Source organism: Gossypium hirsutum, chromosome A10 (genome assembly GCF_007990345.1).
Source record: "Gossypium hirsutum isolate 1008001.06 chromosome A10, Gossypium_hirsutum_v2.1, whole genome shotgun sequence".
NCBI lineage: Eukaryota > Viridiplantae > Streptophyta > Magnoliopsida > Malvales > Malvaceae > Gossypium > Gossypium hirsutum.
In genome coordinates, this window is record NC_053433.1 from 59636324 (window position 1) to 59645874 (window position 9551).

The 9551-nt window shown below is 35.0% G+C and overlaps 1 non-coding gene across 1 annotated transcript; it reads left to right on the forward strand.

Moving 5' to 3' along the window:
- Nucleotides 1-3526: 3526 nt before the first annotated feature.
- LOC121209180 (small nucleolar RNA R71) lies at nt 3527-3633 on the forward strand. Its single transcript, XR_005904297.1, has one exon. It is a non-coding gene; the product is annotated as a small nucleolar RNA R71 (small nucleolar RNA).
- Nucleotides 3634-9551: the final 5918 nt, after the last annotated feature.

Sequence of the window (9551 nt, forward strand, 5' to 3'; positions counted from 1 at the left end):
CAGATCTCCACCACTATAATGAAGTGATATACAAATCAAAAGGCCTTTAATAGAGCTATAATGGGGCTTGGGTTAAAGGTGTGGATGAAGGCTGAAAAAAAGGGGGTTAGAATCGAGATTAATTTAACTAAATTACCAAACTTAGAAGAGTGAGGCTAAGTGCTAAATTACTAGAAAGTTCCAGAAATTAGACAATCTAAAGCAAATAATGTGAGCTTCTTTTTCATAACATAATAACTTTAACTCATCCGAGCTCAATATGTAACTGTATGAAAATAAATATATGTTTTTTTTAAATAAGCATACATAATGGAGAATACATCATAAGGGTAATTTAGCAACTAGAATGAACGATCATAAGTAGATAACTAATCAAATTAAATCTCGACTAAAAAGGGAGTCAATAAAAGGGAGAAATTCTTAATGAGTCAAAAAGGGTTAAGTTATGGGTTAATATTAAGGGAAAAATTCAAGAAATAATAGTTAAGGCTCAAAGGGGTTCACTAGGGGTCAATTATGTGGGTAGGCTTTTTATGAGGGAAATGGGTTAGAACCTAGGTGCCTTATCATTTTCGTATATCAAATCAGAGGTGTGGTCTCAACATGTATAATCAATGCAAGTTCTAGAATAACAAATCAATGTTGACACACTCATAACCAATAAAATCAGTGAGCAAGCAAGATATATGCTCTAAAAGGCTCAAAATCTCACGAAAATTATGTGTATTTCATGTCAATCCTGTAAATTCAAAACTTCAAGATAATACCTCAATTCAGGGAAACACCTAGCAATTTTATTTCTCAAAAGCCAACTCATCATGCTTAATTCCCTAATGTCTTAAAGTATAAACAATTAATGCACACTTACCTGTGATTTCATTCAAAACATATCAATAAAAATCATAGATCAATCAGAATTTACTCCAATAATGATATGAGAAAATTATTTAAGAACAGATAAAAATTTAGGGATTTTCTGATAATCACATAAATATCCTCCCCACACTTAAGATGTACATTGTCCTCAATGTACAAAGATAGATAATAGCAATATAAGCAGTATATCAGAAGAGAGGGAGAGAAGCGAAACTGCCCTGAATTTGAATGTACTCCTTGAATGACCAAAATACCCTCATGCCCTTTCTTTAAAATTTCATCCATGAAAGCCCATTTTTGTCAAAAAACTTAGAATTTGGGCAAATTACTCTCCAAGACCTTCTAATTCATAACCCAAAGCAATTTCATACAAATTGCTTCTAGAATTCATGTTTTACAATTTATTCAATTTAGACCCTAATTTTGAATTAAACACCTTACTCAAAGAATTTTTTCATGAAACTTTAACACATGCATATGCTCATATTCTAGGCCTCATAATAATCATAAAGTAAATATTTTGATGTCATATTTGTGGCCTCAAAACCACCATTCTGATTAGACACTATTTCAGGATGTTACAAGCATCTAGGAGTTTAATTACCTCAGCTTTAACAACTTCTTTCATGTTGGGGTTTAGTCATCTTTGAGCTTGCACACATGGCTTATATTCATCTTCCATTAAAATTTTGTGGGTGCAAAAAGAAGGGCTGATCCCTTTAATGAAAAAAATTTTCCAAGCTATGGCCCTTTTATGCTCTCTTAATACTTGGAGTAACTCCTCTTTCTCCTTGGGTTGTAAGTTAGATGCAATTATCACTGGTAATGTAGAATTATTTATAAGGAATGCGTATTCCAAGTGATTTGGAAATTGTTTAAGATCCAGTTTAAGAGGTTCTTCAATAGAGGGTTTTTGCTTAAGTTCATCGTTTACCTTAATACCCTCACATTCTGCTTGTCTTGGGAAGGGTTCATTGGAATTTAGTTAAGTTTTTATCTTACCTATCATCATCATCATCCACCTCTTCTACTTGGGTAAGACACAGTTCCAACATTTCCTTATGTACAATTTCCTGAAAAGAATCTTGAGTAGCATGATCAATAGAGTCGATAAAATAACATGAGTCATCCTGTACCCTAGAAAATCTCATGGAATCATAAATTTTAAAAATAATCTCCTCGTCACCTACTCTAAATACCAGTTTACCATCACTCACATCAATAACAGCCCTAGTAGTGGCTAAAAATAAACGACTAAGATTAAAGGCACTTCACCATCTTTATCCATGTCAAGCACAACGAAATCAATAGGGAATATAAATTTATCTACTTTTACAAGTACATCCTCTATAATACCCCTAGGATATTTAACAGGTCTATCAGCTAGTTGAATACTCATCCTAGTGGGTTTAGGTTCCCCAAGACCAAGTTGTTTAAACATTTTATATGGCATCAGATTAATGCTAGCGCCTAAATTAGCTAATGCTTTATCAACATTCAAACTACCAATTAAATCGGGAATAGTAAAACTTCTTGGATCTTTTAGTTTGGTTGGCAGTTTATTTTGGAGTATAGCCAAGCATTCCTCGTTAAGTTTGACTGTAGATAAGTCTTCAAACTTTCTTTTATTCGTTAGAAGCTCTTTTAAAAATTTTGCATATGTAGGCATCTGCGATATAGCTTCAACAAAATGTAAGTTAATATGCAGTTGTTTAAAAAGTTTAAGAACTTTACCGAATTGTGCATCCATACGGTCTTTCTTTAACTTTCCTAGATATGGGATTAGTGGTTTATATTCTTTTGGCATTGGATTGTCATTGTTTTCAGGTTTTCCCTCATCTCCTTCAGTTTTGTCAGCTTCTTGTGGCGGCTTCTTTTCAGATTCAGCTAACACTTTCCCACTCCTTAATGTAATTGCTTTCACATGTTCTTTTGGATTGGGTTCGGTGTTACTAGGTAGACTTCCTGGTGGTCTCTCTAAAATCATCTTAGCCAACTGACCAATTTGATTCTCGAGCCCTTGAATCGATGCTTGCTGATTTTTAAGTGTAGTTTCAGTGTTCTGAAAACGGGTTTTCGCTACTGAAATAAATTTTGTCATCATCTCCTCAAGGTCCGACTTTTTCTCTTGCTGGTAAGGTTGTTGTTGAAAGCCTGGAGGGGGTGGTGGTCTCTGATTCCCTTGGCCTCCCCATGAGAAATTTGGGTGGTTCCTCCAACCTGGATTATAACTATTACTATAAATATTATTTTGAGGTCGAGGATTATTACCCATATAATTCATTTGTTCGTTCTCCATGTTGTGCCATAGGGTGGGTATTCTGAATTGCTTGTTCCACCTCTACTTGCATCGCACTGCATTACTGGATGAACCTATGAAGAACCAAGTAAACCATCAATTTTTCTATTCAAAAGTTTTACCTTATTAGAGAGCATAGTAATCGAATCGACGTTAAAAACACCGGCCACTTTCGTAAGCTTTTTCCTCATGACTTGCCACTGATAATTATTCAGTGGCATCTTTTCTCTAAATTCATAAGTGTCTTCAGGTGTCTTATTATTAATAGTCCCACCAGCAGCTGCATCAATCATTTGTCTAGTTGAAGGATTCAAGCTGTTGTGAAAAGTTTGAACCTATGGCCAAAGTGGTAGCCCATGGTGAGGGCATCTTCTCAATAGATCCTTGTATCTCTCCCATGCATCATAGAGTGTTTCTAAATCCATCTGCACAAAAGAAGAAATATCATTCCTTAGTTTAGCTGTTTTAGCTGACAGAAAATATTAAGTAAAAATTTTTCGGTCATTTGTTCCCAAGTGGTGATTGATCCTCGTGGTAACGAGTTCAACTGCTGTTTAGCTTTATTCCTTAATGAAAAGGGAAATAACCGAAGGCGAATGGAATCATCAGAAATGCCATTGATCTTGAAGGTGTCGCAGAATTCTAAAAAGTTTGCTAAATGAGTGTTTGGATCCTCGTCCTGCAAACCATCAAACTGAACAAACTGTTGTATCATTGACATCGTGTTAGGTTTCAGTTTAAAATTATTTGCAGCAATAGTGGGCCTAACTATACTCGATTCAGCTCCTATTAAACTAGGTTTAGCATAATCATACATAGTACGAGGAGCAAGATCCTGATATACTAGGTTCGCAACAGCCATAGGAGGTAGCGGATTATTATGATTATCATCCATCTTCTGGGTTGTGGTTTTAATATCGTCCTCTGCCCTTCCTCTATGTATCTAGGCGTCACCTTATCTCTCTTCGATTTCTGCGAGCTGTGCTTTCGATCTCACTATCAAAAAGTAGAGGTCCTGAACGGTTTCTTCTAGTCATAAACTATAAAACCTGCCAAAAGTAAATAAAAGAAAATTTAGTGATATAAACAAAATTAAAATAAAAATTAAATTGCAATAAAATAAATGGCTATAGTAATAAAAATTAAGCGTTCCTAATATCTTAGTCCCAGGCAACGGCGCCAAAAACTTGATGGTCGTAAAACTAACTAATAATTCGACTTAAGGCAAGCGCACCTATTGAACAGTAGTATCGTTATGGTGAGACCGGAATATCGTATCCACGAGGACTAAAAGTACTAGTAGTTACTCTCTTTTTATTATCTAACCTAAGAATTTAATGGTGTTTTTTAAACGAAACTAATGTTCTAATTTATCTAAGATCACGACAGAGGCGAAAGTTGTAACACCCCGTACCCGAGACCGTTGCCGGAGTCGGACACGAGGGGTTCACAGACTAAATTCGCTTACTATCGCAGTCCATTTTAAATTTTTCCAAACAGCTGGCTAACTGTGTCGCTGTCACCTTAAAAATCATATCTTGAGTTTCACAACTCGAAAATCAGTTTCGTGATTTTTCCCTGAAACTATACTCCTATATCCATCTACATATTTTTTTCTAGAAGTTTTGGTCTGGCCAATTAGTACAGTTTATTAGTTAAAGTCTCCCCTGTTACAGGGTGCGACTACACTGCCCTTCATACATTACAATTCGGATATCTCCCGATACAGGGATTCAATACTGATGCCGTTTGTTTCTATAGAAACTAGACTCAGAGAGGAATCTGTACATATATGGCATGACTCCTAATTATCTCTGGTTAATTTATAATGAATTTCCAAAGTCAGAATAGGGAATCCAGAAACCGTTCTGGCCCTGTCTCACGAAAACCTAATTATCTCTTAACATACCACTCATATGACCGTTTTGTTTCTTCCATATGAAAGTGGATTCATCAAGGTTCATTTAAATAATTGATTCACTATTTAATTCTATTCCTACTATTTTTAGTGATTTTCCAAATCTACATCACTGCTGCTGTCAGCATCTGCCTTTAAGGTAGACTTTACCTATTTCATAGTTTCCATGATTCAACTAGCCCTTTTAGCATAAATAGCACAAATTATGATAGTGATTAACCATTCCCATGGCCAATCCTTGTTAAGCATATCCAAACCTCTCAATAACCATATCCATACCAAATGATTATAACATTATGCTCAAACATATATAAGCCATTTTCGCATGGCTATCCAAAATTATACAAATCCAAAGGGTCCATGACCCACTACAAAAAGGGTAGTCCTATACATGCCATTTTCAGAGTTCAACCAAAAGTGTACCAAAAGGGCTTTGATAGTGTGGGCGACTTCGACTTCAGTAATCCCGAGTCCGATAGCTGACGAACCAAAATCTATAAAACAGAGATTCAAAGAACGGAGTAAGCATTTAATGCTTAGTAAGTTTTAAGCAAGACAAAGTGTTCTCAATCACTATTATTGGTCATTCATTTCAACTGTTCGATGAAGTTAATCTAGAGCTTCATCTCGATCTATAATATCATTAAACGCAACACTTGGCTGCCACATATATACTTTCGAATAATAATGACCTAGATGGTCAAATATTTCCAAAGCACATTCTCACATTTGGAGTTATAATATTAATCACATTTACCTACCTCTTTGATACTGATAATTCACCTCGAAATCACTCCACCGATGAGTAAGTAATACGTACCTAAACATCTTGAATACATAATACTTATTTGATGGTAACTTAATGCAGATACTCAATATCAAAGTCTTACTTGAATCCTAGCATTTAGCCGTCGGGTCTTTAAAGCTCGGATATAGTACGAGCACGAAGCCTACGGACATTAATCAGGATAATACTCTCGCAATAAGCCTGCGGGGTTTTAACCCGGATATAGTACTGACACAATTGCCCTTCGGGACTTATCACATTTATACACTTCCACATCCATCACATTGGCCATTCGGCCTTATCACATATATACACTTTCACATTCATCACATTGGCCATTCGGCCTTATCTCATATATGCATGTTCACATTCATCACATTGGCCATTCGGCCTTATCACACATACACATGTTCACATTCATCACATTGGCCATTCGACCTTATCACATATATATACACTTTCACATTCATCACATTGGCCATTCGGCCTTATCACATATATACACTTTCACATTCATCACATCGGCCATTAGGCCTTATCACATATATATACACTTTCACATTCATCACATCGGCCATTAGGCCTTATCACATATATACACTTTCATATTCATCACATTGGCCATTAGGCCTTATCACATATATACACTTTCACATTTATTCAAATATACTTCACATACCACATATACTATCATGTACAGACTTGGTCTTGGCCGAATCTACATCCATCACTTTCCAATGAATAATTCAATTTTACGCCATACTATCATTTCATATTCGAATACTCATAAGCTTACAATATAACGATTTAGAATTCAAGTATGTGTTTAATCAATAGCTTATGAGCAACTAAAACAAGTTTTATCCATGTTTACAACAAAATCACATATTCACTACGAGCTGTTTTCCTGAGCAATGGTCACTAAATTATTTATAACCGGAGCTAAAAAACTCCAAATCACTTGCCGTTAATTTTTCCTAAATATAGACTCGTATATCTTCCATCCATAAAATTTCTAGAATTTTAGGTTTGGCCAATTAATACCAGATTTCTCTTAAAGTTTCCCCTGTTTCACTGTTTGACTAATCTGACCACTCTTCACTACGAATCAAATTCATCATTTTACAGAATTCTAAATGTGTTGTATTTGATTTCATTTGAAACTAGACTCATTAAGGAGTCTAGGAATATAAATTTTATCTTATAACAATTTTTTTAAAATTTATAATGATTTTCTAAAAACAGAACAGGGGATTTTGGAGTCATTCTGACACCGTCTCACACAACTTTAAATATCTCTTTATAGGAAATTTCTTTGCTCACAAGGTCTCTTTTATAAGAAACTAGACTAATTAAGCCTTGATTACATATTTTATTCAGCCTATAATTCCACACCAACAATTTATAGTGATTTTCTAAAATCACATTACTGCTGTTGTCCAAAGCAAATTATTACAATTTGCTCTTAAATTTCCAAGTCCAAACACATATGAACTTACCATTTGAGTTTAAGACATATCATGGCCACATCATATCTTATTAAATCAACTCATTATGTCCTATTATGATTGAATTTACTCAACGTTTAATCACTTAAAACTTACCTCGGATGTGGTCGAACGATTTCGGCGGCTATTTGATCACTTTTTCCTTCCCTTTATCGGATTTAGATCCCCTTTGCTCTTGAGCTCCCCTTAAGCTCAAGGTGACCGAAACCTCTCTTCTTCCTCCTTTCAAACCGGCCAAGAAGAACCAAAGGATGAAGCCTTTCTCACATGCAAGTCCCCCCTTTTTATTTCATGCACTAATAGATCCTTATGCTTTGACCTATCACATTTCAAAATTTTCTCACATAAGTCCTATTTGATAAAATTCACTTACTATTAACAAAATTCAAACATGAAATTTTCACACATGCATATGTACATATAATGAGCATCAACTATGACGGTTAATTATCTTTATGACTCGGTTTAGTGGTCCCGAAACCACTTTCCGACTAGGGTCACTTTAGGGGTGTCACAAAAGTTGAAAAATACTTTAGGAAAACCAATTGAGAAGACAATACCCAAGAAAGAATCCACTAAGACTCACTTATTACCTTTGGCTTAGACGATTTATTCACTTGACTTATTTCATAGAAATCCCTAATTTATGGTAATATCTCTCTCGAGATTAATAGCAACTGACTCTAGGTACATTAATTTAAATCTCTTTCTAATTAAAACCCCTATTGTCGCATTAACTCGATCTGTGGATCTCCTTATTAGATTTAACCCAAACCCGGCAGATTTATGTCATCCTATCTCTAGGATTGCATTCAACTCCACTAAATTATGAATGATCTACTCTTAAACAGGGACTTTTGCTCTACTGAATAAGCGCATCAAAAACCTGGATTAATATCCTGAACTATAAAAGGAAGAATAAAAACTCATAATTAAGAATAAGAACAAGTGTTTATCATATAAATCAAAGAATAATAAGATTTATCATAGGGTTCATCTCCCTTAGGTATTTGAGGATTTTAGTTCATCATAATAATGGAAAACATCTTAAAGTTTGGAAAACAACAAAACATAAAGAAAACCCAAGAACTTCTAGGAAATTGGATGAAAATCTTCAGTCTCGATGTAGATCCTGGCTCTGAGGTGATTTCAATGGCTAATCGCGAGTATTTTCTACCTCTAACTCTGTGTGTCCTTCTAATCCCCTTCTAGGGTCTTTATATAGACTTTCAAGTGCCCAAATTAGCCTAAAACAAGCCTTTTCCGAGGAGAACTAGACTTGGGCTCGATAGGGACACGGCCGTGTGCCACGCCCGTGTGAAGATGCTCAGGCCCTATGCAATTCTGACTTGGATTAATATCGACATGGCCAGGACACACGGGCTTGTGGTCTACTCGTGTGTCACACACGGGCATGTGAATCACCCGTGTGGAAGTACCTAGGCCGTGTGAAACACTGATTTAGGCCTAATTTCTCCGTTTTTGGCCCGTTTCTCAGTCTTTTGGTTATCCTAAGCTTTCCTGAGTATAAAAAATGAATTTAAGGGATGAGGAGTATCGAATTCAATAAAACCAAGGAAAAACCATTCATATATATGCCAAGTATGGGGTACAAATATGTATATATTATGGTTTGTCAATGTTTCTGAGAATTTTTTTTTCAATTTGTGCATTACTCAGGACGAGCAATGAATTAAATTTGGGGGTATGGAAACTCAAAAATATACACACCTTTTCATGCCCTTTTTAACTCAGATTCATGCAAATTCGAAGTAATTCTTGTTGAAAAATATATAATCATTATAAAATAATTAAATTGTACTTAAATTATTAATATGTTGAATTTTAATTAATTTTATAATAAATTTTAATAATTTTGATCATTTTCGACAGATTTGCACAAAGGGCGAAAATTGGCTCAACAGACACTACTAGAAACACAAAACTGAAAAGCAATTTTTGAAGCATCAAGGCGATTTAATTTTTCAGCCAAAGATGGTCCAAATTATGAATATTAATTCATAATATAATTAATTTTTATTTTAATCCAGTTTATTTTGGGTTAAATAATTATTATTAATTGATTATGAAAAGAGGCTCAGTGGAGCTGAACCGAGAAAACCGATCCAACTGAGCACTGGGCTACCCAAAACCGTCCCACAT